The sequence below is a fragment of the Python bivittatus genome, unplaced genomic scaffold (genome assembly GCF_059951505.1).
Source record: "Python bivittatus isolate LINGU-HERP-01145 unplaced genomic scaffold, Pbiv_v1 ctg000350_np1212, whole genome shotgun sequence".
Lineage (NCBI taxonomy): Eukaryota > Metazoa > Chordata > Lepidosauria > Squamata > Pythonidae > Python > Python bivittatus.
The window spans coordinates 17,700,742-17,714,636 of record NW_028277074.1 but is presented as its reverse complement, the minus strand read 5'-3'; the positions used below and the strand labels follow the sequence as shown (position 1 = coordinate 17,714,636).

The following is a 13,895-nucleotide window of genomic DNA, read 5'->3' as shown; positions in this document are numbered from 1 at the left end:
ATACCGGGCTAGATGGACTCAGGGTAGGACAGCTTCCTAAAATCTATGTATGATGCAATGCTGCGGCTGGGAAAAACCACAAAAGATGCCTTGATTCACAGTTGCCCAGTGTGTAGCAGCTTCCAAGAACGTCGTCTCTTCTTGGCGATTCAGCTCCACTCGTTGGTTGTGCAATTGGAATATATCTCCTCCCTCTTCCCTGCAATACCAGTACACTGGAACTTTTTATACTTGTTTACTAGATACATAAATGCAGCATGAATTTAGCAGTATTCTTGTTTTAAAAAGTACCAAATCCATCTAGGCTCCATGATTCAGGAATTATTGTTAAGACCTGTGAACAATACCAGCAATATGTGTTATTTTTGGAACAGAATCTTATTTTTTTGTGAGGATGACCTCCACACATACGCACACATAAAAAAAATGTTCAGAGATTGATGGTATATGGTTTTCCACTCTCTAGGGAGAATGTCTGACTTGCTGTGAATGAGTGGGGTTTCAAGCTTGGCTGACCAAGACATTGTTAATAAAAACTGCCAGTAAGGAATGCCATATTGCAGCAATTAATCATCTGTCTCTAATATTTTCCACTTGCTCTCGAATAAGTGACCCGTACTAGAAAGTAAAGGTTGGTAACTCTCTTCATAAGTGCCAGGAGTACCAAAAGACACCTTAGATTGTTATGGAGTTATTTATTCAGTTTGCCAAGATGTGTGTGTCTTTTGTCTTGATCCTTCTGTAACTTAAAATTATTGTTATTCTCTTGACGCAAGCTTTCTTCATTTGTATATGTTACAATTGGCCCATAAATGTCTGCTTCTTTTTGGCATAATATTTCTCTTAATCTAGGTCATACTTACATGGAAATCTCTGTGTTGTTCAGTAGATTTATGTTACATATCCAAATGAACTTCCCAAAATGTTTCACACTCTCTGACTACACAGGAACACCAATTTGCAGAAATGTCTGGTTTTCCTTTGGAACCATTGTACCCCATTTATATAGCGTATCAAGTGCAATCTATGTACCTTCAGATGATTCTGATTTATCTGACATATTTATTACATAATTGCTTTTCTTTTTAAGTTATTTTCTTGATCTTTGGAGTCTTACATTTTTTGTGAGAAGGCTTTTCAGGGGAAATAAGCTTTGGAACAAAATGAGCAAATTGTCAGGAGGCCAAACTAGTTTGATATGACATACTGATCATTTGAATTTCCTTTTTTTAATATAATCTTTATTGAAGTTTTTCAACAGAATTAAAAACAGTACAGATTTTGAATTAAAGAAAAATAAAAGTAATAAGAAAGTGAAAAAGAAATATAGAAAAAGAAATAGAAAAGAAAAAAGGAAAAGAAAAGAAAAGAAAAAGATTTTAAAGAAGCGGCTTCCAACGTTCTTGACAGATACATTTATATTTTACCCTCTCTCTCTAAGGTTACATCATAATTTCCTTCTTTCTATAAGCTACCCTTTCTAATCTTCAAACCCATAAATCATAAGTTTATTTTTCTTTTTTCAGCAAAAATAAATTATTCCCTAATAAATGATCTTTCTCTAATCAAACAAGATTAATTTTGCCATATCTGCTAGTTCTGTCATCTTTACCTTCCAATGTGGGTATTTCAGAGTCTTTCCATTTTTGCGCATGTAATAGTCTTGCAGCAGTAATCATATCAAAAAATAATCTTCCATCACTCTTTTCTAATTGACTGTCCATTAATCCCATCAAGAAAAGTTCTGGTTTCAGTTGAATGTTGATCTTTGAATTCTTTGTATCATTATATGTATTTGAACCCCAAAATTTCTGGCTTTTTCAATCAACATTCCCAGGAAGGTCTGGTCTGTTTATTTAATTAATTCCACGTAATGCCAACAGCATTTTCGCCAATATCTTTATCTTTCAATAATACCATCCTTTTAAAAATATTATTTTTCTTTCTGTAATTTGGATGGAAGGCCGACTCACTGAGAAATTTTCTTTGTTCCGCTGTTTTCAAAGACCTCTTTTCAGCTGTAAATTGATTAAATCCCAAAGTGATTAAGAAAGTGAGAATTGGTCATACTTAGTGTCCTTTAAAAGGCTGCGTGGCTAATGTGAGCGAGCTGTTTCTCCCATGACCCACAGCCACTCTACTCACGAGAAGACTGCAGGACTTCCTGCAGTCTCCTCTGGAGCAGCAGCTGTCCGCGGCGCAGGTGGGCAATCTCTTGTTCTCTCCTTTATCTGGAAAGCTTTTTGCCAGCCGGAAATCACTGCTGGCCAGCATTCACTTCACTGCACCATCTCCACTAGTTCGGAGACATCTAGTACGCCATAGAAGCTCCCCTGGAAGCCCATCATTTGAATTTCCTTAGAAAATTTAGAGATTACCTAACGTATAGTTCTGTTGGAAAGATTAATAGGAAAGGATTATCAACAATCAATGTACTTTCATAATAAAATTATTAGGAAAGCTGAGAATTGCCATTCATATGGACCAGTCTATAGGATGAGATTGCTACTCTGAAAAGGTAGGCCAATTTCTTTGTCTCATGCTCATTTTTTTTTATACTTTAAAATAATCTAGCCTCCACTTTTTCAGAGAAGCATATAGGTCCGCATGTTTTGCCTTGTGAACAAGCAGCATAGCAAGCATACCAAATATGTGAGTCACTTCTATTGTCTTGTAATACTACTGTCTAAAACATTTTGAAGTTGTATAAGTATATGCTTAATATTCCTATATGTGTATGTGTGCGTGTGTGTATTCGTTAGGTCACAAGTGACATGAATAATTACTGAGATATAATCTGTTGAACTGCCACTCTGCAAACCTGTGGAATCTAGTACTTTAACAAGAAAGACATAATGCCATTTGCATCAGTGGGGAGATCTGAGGCTACGTTTCTATGTCCTAGTGGTTAAAGGTGCTTAATTTTAGATGGAATCCACCTGATAGTTTGCATTTACTCTACATGTTTGTACAGGCTGCTTGATTGTTCCTTCTTGACTCCTCCCACTAGCGGGAGTGTCTTAAAAAACAACAACAGGAAGTCCAGTCATTATTTCTTTAGCATACATACAGCAAGCCTTCTGAACAAGTTGGATTTTGACATCATTTGTTCTTAGCTTCCAGTTCTTGACACATGCCAGAACAAAAAGCCAGAGTTCTTGCTTCATGTGCAACACTAGACAAACCAGAGAGGACACTGTTGATTTTGTTTAGATTTTCCCCTGTCAGGAGGAGCCAGATGGAGTTGATTGACCTGATTCATCAGCATGCTTGAATATAAGCCAGAAATCTAAAAAGAAATGCAGAGGACCATGTGATAATGTCACATCACATCTAAAAATTCATATATTACGTTACTGGGGAAGGATACCCATTTCCTTTTCTACTAGCAGTGTCTCATATCCTCCTCCAAGTTTTGAAGTGATTGGTTGAACATCCTGGGCCATCTTATTTTATTTGGCATGGTTCTTTAGGAGAATTCAGTAACTGCCTATGCAGATATTTTGTGACAAACCTCTTCCTCAATGCCTCTTGGTGGCTAAGAGATAATAGATATAACTTCCACAACAGTTCAGAAATAACACTTCGTCCACAAAGTTGGTGTATAAGCTAGTATGTATGATTTTTAATCTTGGTTCACGGCTTGTCTTCACTGAACATCCAGATATGTTGGGTTACAACTGTTGGAAATGGTGGAGGTTACATATTTAGAGAACACTGTTTTACTACTTGCGTATTTCTTTTTCAAATAATTCTCAGACATATGCTTATTGTATGTGTGTTTTCTTGTCCTTTAGACTCTTTGTAGTACTGATAAATTAAATACAGGGTGACCAAAACTAAATGTGCAAGTTGGCACATGTTGTGTACTGATGGCTTTTGTGCAATTCTGTTTTTCAGATTTAAAGCTGCAAAGTGACATGATGCATTTCCTGTTTCCCAGGCTCACATATATCATGCTGTAATACTTTTCTTTACTCTTTGTTTATGTAGATCCAAGCTAAAAGAAAGGTATTTGAAAATTAAGGTACTTGTTAAGACTGGATAAGCCTTTGTCTGGTTTCTCAAATGCATTATACTGGATGATCTTCTTGTTTGAAGTATGGGGTAAGAATAGGTTGGGAGATAAACTGAATTCTTCAATACAATATATTGTATTGTGTGAGTCATGAGAACTTGGGAAAGGATCAACCAGTTAAAGAGTGAAGATTTAAAATGAAAAATGGTGCCCCAATTAGGGTTTGAGGAGTGTGATAGTGGAAGAAAGCATATTTGAACAAGAAAGAATTTTGATGTGCATGAAGACTAATTATAGGGTACTTATGTTTTATTAGCTCAATGCCCAAAACCATGTAAGAACTCATCATGGGGCATATACTTCCTTACCAGGGACTTCTTAAATGATGTACATTCTAGACTGAAATTACAAGCTTTTATGTAGGGGTGTGGAAGGTTGCCAAAATTATGTTGATTTTCAGTTCAGCACAATGCTTTTCAGCATTCTCCCATCCTTCATTTTCTTATTACTGAACAAATCTGTGCTTCAATAGATAGTTTAAGGACAATCAGTGTGCAAAGCTTGGGAATTATAGAAGTGAAAAGAGCATTGAGAAGTTGGTTGATAGCTGGGTTTTATGTAGTTTGTTCTTCCAGTCCTTGGATTCAGTGATTGGGTTCAATGGGTTGGTTAAATGTTACTAATATATAATTTAAACAATGAATTATGAACATTGGATTATTCCAGTTATTAGCTTCCATCCTTGCATTGATCAGGGAGTTACATTTAATGGCCTAAACATCCCCTTCCAACTCAATGATTAAAATGATTGTGGACTCAACTCATTAAGTATTAGAACACTTAGAATTATAATGTACCAGATCACTTGCAGGAGAGGAAAAATGTAGTCCAAATAATATAAAAAAATACAATAGAATATATTCATTTTATTTAGTGTCATCTTTATATTGTTTTCCCCAGACAACATATTCCTTTAATAGTGCTTCTCTGCTTATGAGATAGAGAGCTAGCTTGGCGTAGTGATTAAGGCATCAGGATAAAAGCTGGGAGACTGTGAGTTCTAATCCTGCCTTAGGCACAAAGCCAGCTTAGTGACCTTGGGCCTCTCTCTCAGCCCTAGGAAGGAGGCAATGGCAAACCACTTCTGAAAGTTTGCCAAGAAAACTGCAGGGACTTCTCCAATCAGTCTTCAGGAGCCAAGCCTTACTTGAAGGATCCCTCCCCCCAAAAAAACCCAAAAACCAAACCAAACACCAAGCTCTATCACGAAACCAACTTATTCTATTTGTTCTTAATAGCTGCTGCTTCTTCCTTCCTTTTCAGGTAACACACAATGTGTTTTGAATTTTTTTGACTGATAATCCAGATTCCTCTGGTAATTCAAACACATTCTTTCTCTCTTAGATAGATGTAGATCTAGATCTAAAGCAGTGAGGAATTCATCTGTTGCATCAGAAAACCAGTGATTTCATATGATTTGGACTGTGATAGATAACAGGCTGCCCTCCAGATGTTTTTGCTACAACTTTCATAATTCCTGACAATTGCCTATGCTGTCTGGAGCTAATGAGAGTTATAATCCAAAAATCTGGAGGACATTAGACAGTTTAACTCTGAATTAGAGATTCAGTTCATATACTTTAAACTCTTTCGTGAATGGGGCTTGTACCCAAATACTGATTTGTCTGATTTTGATAATGTATTTGAATATGAGAGGTCTAAATATATGTTTATTGTGTGTCTTTAGTATTTTCATGATGATAAATAATAAAAATAATAATAACTCCAATCCACTGCAGATTGAATGTCTCTTCATTGAAGATTATGGACCTTAGTCTACCATGCAGGTCTAGTGTAGATTGGTAAATGGTTCTTTTGACCTCTCAGTCTAGGGCTGAGAGAGAGCGACTGACCCAAAGGTCATTCAGGTGCCCAAGGGAAGACTAGAACATTGGTCTCCCACTTCTAGTCCAGCACCTTAATTAACTACTACATTACACTATCATTCTCATGTGTGTGTGTGTGTGTGTATGTATATATATATGTATGTATGCGGGGGCTATACAGTGGTACCTCGGGTTATGAACTTAATCCGTTCCGTGACTCTGGTCGCAACCCGAATTGGTTGCAACCCGAAGCAAATTATTCTTGCCAAGCCTGCTCTGCATTTTCTTTGGAGCCATGCTGACAAGCACACCAAAAACCTTCCAAAATGCCACAAAACACACCACAAGCCTCACTGAACGTCTCCTTGCTACCGCGATCTCACCCACAGGAAGCTGCGACCGTGTGGCAGCAGGGAAAATGGCCGCGGATCCGGTTCGTAACCCGAGGCGGAGTTCGCAAACCGAGGTAAATTTTTGCGGCCGGAGCTGGTCGTAACCTGAAAAGTTCGTTAACAGAGGCGTTCGTAACCCAAGGTACCACTGTATATAACCATCACAATTAGCAGGAAGTCAGATTTGTTCGATAGGATCTATTAGATCTATTTGCAACTACTAAATAGATATTGTGCCCTCTTGGGGTAAGGTGTTGTTAACTATAGATATATGATTGTTTGTGGGTTTTTTTCCCCAATATATTGATATACTTCAGACTTTATGGAGTGATCTTTTCCATGTATAAAAAAATGAACAATAGGATAATTGCTATACTAAGGTATGAAAATGCAGCAAATATAGGAATATATGACTATATAGAAAAGGATAGAAAAAATAAAATGCTAGAGCCTACTTAAGCATCTCCCTCTCCCCATGCCATTTAAACTTCATACCATAGATCAGAGTTTCTCAACCATGGCAACTTGAAGATGTGTGGACTTCTACTCCCAGAATTCCCCAGCCAGCCATGCTGTACGCCTGGGATCTAGTAAAATGTAGGTCAGAAGAAACACAAAATGTTATCTGATTCTTTGAACTGCAGTTGCATAATGTATAATTAAACCTGCCATACTATTGGCCATGAGGGGACTATTCTTTTAAAGGCGTAATGTTCCAGAAAGAACAGTTTATGTGTATTTTCTTACAATTCTGCTTGGATCCAGAGTTACTGAAATGGTAAAGATTCAGAGGGGCAAATGGAACATTATTCTCTCAGTTGGGCAGATGGCTGTGACTTTTCTAACAAAGGTATTAATAACCTCAGTAGGCTGCATAGAGAACAAAATGTGAAATGATTGAGCTTATTTTGGGTATATTTATAGTGAGGAACCAAATCACATATTTTAGTCAAAATGAAAAAAGTTGTATGTGACAAGTAAAAGAAGGTTATGTACCATAATGATTTAAAAACTGATGAAAGACAATAATTTTTAAACTCCTGAGAAACTGAAAACTAGATTTATTGGATACTAAGCGAAACAATTAGATATACTTCTGTAGTTCAGTCAATGCAGATTAATAATCATGGCTTTATGGATAAGTTAATGCACAGAAGAGGAACTGGAAAAGAACAAAACCATTTCCATCTTAAACCATTTTTCTTTTAAAAATGTCACCTCTTGGGTTTAATATTTAAGCCAGTTTGGTTGTAAGACCCAGAAAATGGATGCCAGTTTTAAACTATCTTATTTTACGTGAATCAGTTTTTGGATTTAATATACTGTATATAGCCAGGTCAGACATAATTCTTCTGCCTGTGTATGGAACTCGTGTCTATCATTGTCTGTTGAAGAGTTGTGAAATGAATGATGAGCACTAATGTCTTGATTCTACATGTATTTGCTCAGAAGAAAGAGCAATGGAAATAAAACACATTTTTAAAGATAGGTGTCTATTGGATGGCTGCCCAAGGATAAAATCCAGTGTATAGCTAGCTGAAAGTGAGACATAATAGTGAAACTCTGTCAGCTCTTTCTTTGAATGAATTCTGTATAAGACAGTCTTCCCTAGTTTAGTATTCTCCAAAGGGATATGGATTAAAGGCCCCATAATCCCCAGCCAACATGGCACTTATAGGTGGAGGTATAAAGTATAGGACTTATCAAAGCCACTGTGGGGTGGTAGTTAGATATTGGACTGGGGTCAAGGATATCCAGATTCAAGTCCTTACTGGATCACAGTCCTTGTTCGGTGACTTTGGTCTAATAACTTACCTCTCAGCCCATCTATTGGGTTTGTTGTAAGGATCAATGATAAGACACCGGCATACTGTATATGCTGCCTTGAGCTCCTGGTGGAAAGTAAGCATATAAATTTAATAACAACTAATAAATCACATTTACTGTATTCTTGTCTCAGAAGGGATGATCACTTGTAGAGTAATTGTGAGAAGGCCGGCTATATAAATACAATAACTAAATAAATAATAACAATAAAATTGTGTAACTGTGTTTACTGGATTATCTGATGTAAAGTTGGGAGTGTAGGTGTCTTTTGGTATGTCTCTTTGTTAATACTATACTAGATTTACACATTTCTTTGGATCCCTGAATCTTAATTTTAAACCTCTCAAATTACAACTTCTTTTGTAAAGGATACTCTTTTTTGTGGCTGTTGCATAGCATTATCATATACAGTACTTTCCAACTAGACACTAATAATAATAATAGCCCCAAGCTCAGCCCCCCAAATATTGAAATGTTAAAGTACCTCCAAATATAAAGATGTTACACTGTGATCTCTTCTCTCCCCAAGTAATATAAACAAATGAAATTATTGTATTATAACTGTACTGTCTTTATAAAGAGATAGGACTATCAGTGGCATAAATGAAAAGAAAGAAGTATTTTCATATTAGAGAAAAAGCTGAAGCTGAGCCTGATTTCCCCCTCTGATGTGTATCTATATGTGTCATTTAATTTACAGCTTTCAATCTGAACATCATCTTCGTGAGCACTTCCCCTTACAAGACATCCTAAAGACGTGCTGGTTTTTTTTTAATGTGATCTGCTAAATTGTTGCTGTTGGCCTGTCTTACATGTGTGACTTGGAATGCTGAACTTCAAGACTGCAGGGCATCAAGGGCATTTAACTGCTTTTCTCATGGAGCAAAGGTATTTTTAAAATGTTGCATTATGAATCCGTTGTTTTATACCTAATGGATTAGGGCCAGATTTGAATAGTCCCATTGGTTTCAGTGGTTAGACTAGTTTTTGCCACTGATTTCCTTGGGTTTATTTTGATTAAATCTGCATCCAGTTCATTCAGTGATGAACAATTTGCATTTTCATTTCAAGATTCTAAGTTATTCAATAAGTGATGCAAACGTGAAGTCAAACTCTTGTCTGCAAAACTGACACACTCATGTTATCTTACCATATACCTATTTTGAGGATGGACAGTAGTTTAGTGGTAGAGCATATTCTGTGCATTCAGAAATCCCAGATTTGATATCTAGCATCTCCAAGTAGAATGGGGAAAAATCTGAAACCTTGGAAAAATCTGCCTGTTAGTATAGACTGGTCTTCCCCAACTGACTGGCTAGCGAAGCTCCAAGTTGTTACCCAATATGTTACAAAGATACAAGGTTAAGAAGGTAATATTGTGCTAGTCTGATCAATAGTATAACAAATTGATCTAAAATAGCTTAGTATGTTCTTAGTAGTTTCTTTTGTTATCTATTTATGCTTAGCAAGTCATAAAATATATATTGTAACATACATCCTATATTTCAGAGTGCATGTTTTATGAATCAGAATGACATTTCACAAAAAATTATATATCCAAGTTTATTGTGCTAGAGTTGCCTTAATGCTTAAGAAAATTACATGAAAATCTTATTAAGATTGCTTGCAAAAATAAATCAAGTCATGGTTGACATGGAATGTTTTCCCCATGTCTTTCCTTATGTTGCTAAACAATCTGAGCTATAGGACAATTCCCTCCAGTTTCCCAAGATTGTTATCTAACAGTCCCCCAGAATGACACACATCCCATACTACAAAACTTTGCAAACAAAAAAATTGCTTTATTTCCACACAGCCATCACTCTGAAATTATGGAGGCATGATGCCAAATGAACTCCTTGGATTGCATTGCTTCTGATGGATAAACTGCAGTTGGTAAGTCAACACTGTAAGCTGAGTATCATTTCTTATCACTGTCATCAGGTTTATAATTCAATAAAAGTCTCTTGCTCATATCACTGAGATTGCTTCATGCTTCTAATTTGCTTTAGCTAGTCTTTTGGAATGCTAAGATTCTGCATTTTCTCTTAAAAAAGGGGTGCTATGGGAAGATAGTACATACTGCTGCATATCATTGCAAAATAAAACAAAAACCGTCCACATATATAATAAATTACAATAACTGATTATAGTGGATAATGAAAATGTGACAAGATGAGATACAGAATGGTGGACTAGATGATTCTGATCCAACAAGAAGTCTTCCTATGTTCTCAGTGTGCAAGTTATATTGAGGAACAGGTTCATTTTTATACCACAAGAGGTTCAAATATCTTCCTGTTAGGAGATAAGAATAAGATCTGTTATATTTTTTTTGGATATTCTGATTGAATCGGTGTGTATGTAACTTCATCTAAGATATTGTTCTGCCTTAGATATAAATAAAAAATCTTGCCACCTTAACTTACAGGGAAACTATTTACACTGAGGCATAGTCCCAAAAGGCTACATTAGATGCATTATAGAGCAGGCATTTTGTTCAATGGGACTTCTGACCAAATATTTCTGTTTTTAAAAATACATTTGGTAATACAACCTCAAAATGAGAGATTAGAAATGGATAAAGGTTTCTCTTTCTCTCTCTCTTTGCTATCCATGTTTTCTATTTCAGAAACCATACTTGGGATGTTTCTGAAGTTGAAGCATTGACAGGTTGCTGTTTCTCTAGCCAAAGAGATGCACATTCTTTTTAAAATAACATGGTTAAAATTGATAGAATAAGAGGTAGAGTTAATTCCCAGTGATACATTTTAAGTATTACACATTTGTCTAGTTATTGATGAAAACATTTCCTTCTAGAATTACATTTATGGCTAAAGATGAAGGAGGGAGAGACAGCCAGTGTTTTATGTGGCTGAGTCTGCACATGTTCGGAAGTAATGCTAGGACTGCTTTCTGAAAGATGGGATTTCCTGTCTCTGATTAATGATTCATAACAAGATGTTCTGATGCCCCAGAAAGCATTTGATTCTTTCTGCTTTTCTTTTTAGCAACAGAGATTACATCTTTTCTAGATGACATGCTGCATACCTACTTTGTGGTTCTATTGTAAATTTCAAAGAAGTTGCTAAATGCTAATTAGTCCAAGGAATCCTAGTATACTGTAGCTCTACTATATAATTTGCATTAAATCAGAAATGTAAATGAAACTGCATTTCCTATCCTGTATACATCTAGTTTCTTTTATTTGACTACGTATAACATGTTAGCTCTAAATAATATAATATACAAATATTATTGAACTATTTATTAAAATGATTTAAAAGTATGTTGGGTATTCTGAGGGATTGGGCATCATTTGAAGTTCTGATTAAATGATGATATATTGTTTGTGTTTCATTGTCACAACTTTTGTAAGGATACGTATGTGTGTGTGTAGCTGTGTATATATGTCTGTGTTATACATCTATATGTTACACATCTATGTAAAAATCCTAGCAAGTATTAAAAAATTCCTTGGTGAATTTCCATCCCTTATTCCAGTTGCAACTGTTTTTGTTCCCAAGTTCACCTGAATATTAGGGGGACCCATGGTTGGCTTCTGTGGGAAGAATAGTTAGTAGCAATTGTGGATGCCCCACCAGCATAAGAGCAAAAGTGCTTTCCATTTTATGTGGAGGCTCTTTCTATGCCACCCTTCATGTTTTCCATAGGCAAATTAGCTGGTTTTACTTTGCCTGATAAACAGGTAGCCTTTTGTTCTTACCTGGTACCCATTTATTCTATTCTCAGTTGGGACTCTCATATCATATTCTCTCATATCATATTCTTTCTTTCATCATCGGAAAATGATGAAATTCATGGAGATAATTTCCAAAGTGTCAACCCGTTTTATTGCATCTAAGTATATATGTTATTGCTTTGTTAAAAATAGTGAGATGGATGAGAGACCATTCAACATTAAAAAAAAAATCATTTAGATAACCACAGCACTATGTGTTATGTCTGGTTGCAATCATGCCATGGTAGATTTGTGCTCTAAACAACAATATTACATTACTGCAAACCCAGATTCAAATTTGACAACAGCATTTTTTAGCTGAATTGAGTTCTTTTACATTTACTGCAAGTGTGGCCTATCTCTAGAACTTACTTGTAATTAATAAGACTTCTTTTTAGTGTTTCCATATTTATTACAGTGATAGCCAATCTTTAATGGTTGCCTTTTACAAACACTGTGGATAAGTTAGACTGAAGACTCTTATTTTACCCAAAAGTACCCAGTGAGCTTCGTAGCAGGATGGAAATTTTAATCTGGATCTCTAGTCCCAGTCTGTAATGTTATGTGGGAGTGACCTTGGGAGACAGGAGGAAGAGTTGCTGACTAGGCAACTGTCATGCAAAAGGTATCTCAGCCCACAGAAGGAAAAGGGGCATGGGAAGCATCTCAGAAGGGACCCTCCCTAGTTTTCTGGAAGGTAAAAGTAAAAGAGGGGAGAAATGCTTTCAGACTCACAAGATTCCGTTACTGTAACCTTACAGTAAAGCTACTGTTAATACTCATGGTTTGTGCTTCTTGTCTGGACTACCATGAAGGGCTGACATCAATCTTGCAAGTCTCCTTTTTTTTTTTTTTAATCCGCACTCAATTGTTACCGATTCTGCGGCGACTGCCTGGATGAGTCCCTGCAGTTTTCAAGGTGAGGTGTTTCGGAAATGGTTTGCCATTGCCTCCTTCCTAGAGCAGAGCCCAGCTGGCGAGCGCAGGAGGCGGGGTTTCCGTTGCTTCGCACCTTTTTCGGGCATGCGTGGCTTCCGTGTTACCGGCAACTGCTCCCCATCTCCCGTGCAAGCACCGCCAGCATTTTCCTCCCACCGGGGTGAGAGTACCCATTTATCTACTCACGTAAGTTTTCGAGCTGCTGGGTTGACAGGAGCTGGGGAGGAAGCAGGAGCTTCCTCCCCAGTAGTAGTCTCCTACTCTCTTCCTAAGAGAGGCAGAAGATCCCATTTGGAGTTTTAGAAATGGTTCCCAATCCTCTGGGGGCACCTTTATATACCAGGCACCTAGCTGCAGAGTTGTTGCAAGTGGATGTACAAGTATCCAATTTACAGAACAACAGCTGGGACAGAATTTGCCTCAATCCACGACAGCACAGCAAGTGCCTGCAGCTCTTCTTCCTGTCTCCCAGGGTCATTCCCACATACCATTACACAGTCAGATGCTTTCACCATGCTTTGTTTGGAAGTTTCATCAAAAGAGCTGTGTGGACAATTATCACTAAAGACACTCTTAGTAAACCAGGGAGTAGGATTAAAGAACCAGATCAGGGATCACATTCTTGAATCTACCATACTTTAACATACTAGCCACTGTACTGCAATATAATTTTCTTTAATGAAGTATTGTTTAATGTTAATGTGAATTTCTGCTTGGGAAATTAATTTGTGTCTGGGGTAAATTCTCTGGAATGGCTTCCTATTATTCTTAGGGGCAGGAATTAATATAGTAAGCTGTGCTCTGCTAGAAGTGCTGCAAATATTCCTGTTTAGTCTGGCTGTTAACCTCTGATTATGTGTCATCAAGTCGTTTTCGACTCCTAGCGACCACTGGTGGAAGTGATTTTAAGGGTTAGATCTTTAATCTCAATGCATTTTTGCTATACAAATCAATGAGACTTAAATTTTTCATGTTGTTCAAAGTATTTCATGTTCAAAGGCATATTAGAAAATCCCGGCATCTATTTTTATGAAAGTTGGCATACTATTTTTATTGGAAAAAAATACAGTTGCATTTTTCTAAGTTAAACT

At 36.7% G+C, this 13,895-nt stretch overlaps 1 long non-coding RNA gene across 1 annotated transcript in view; it reads left to right on the top strand.

Annotated features, from left to right (window-relative positions):
- The first annotated feature begins 8,828 nt into the window (after positions 1–8,828).
- The window catches only part of LOC148215129 (uncharacterized), a 63,002-nt gene continuing 57,935 nt past the window's right edge, over positions 8,829–13,895 (top strand). The window contains exons 1-2 of the long non-coding RNA XR_015796726.1: positions 8,829–9,011; positions 9,940–10,019. This is a non-coding gene — a long non-coding RNA (uncharacterized LOC148215129). The remainder of the gene's footprint in view (positions 9,012–9,939; positions 10,020–13,895) is intronic.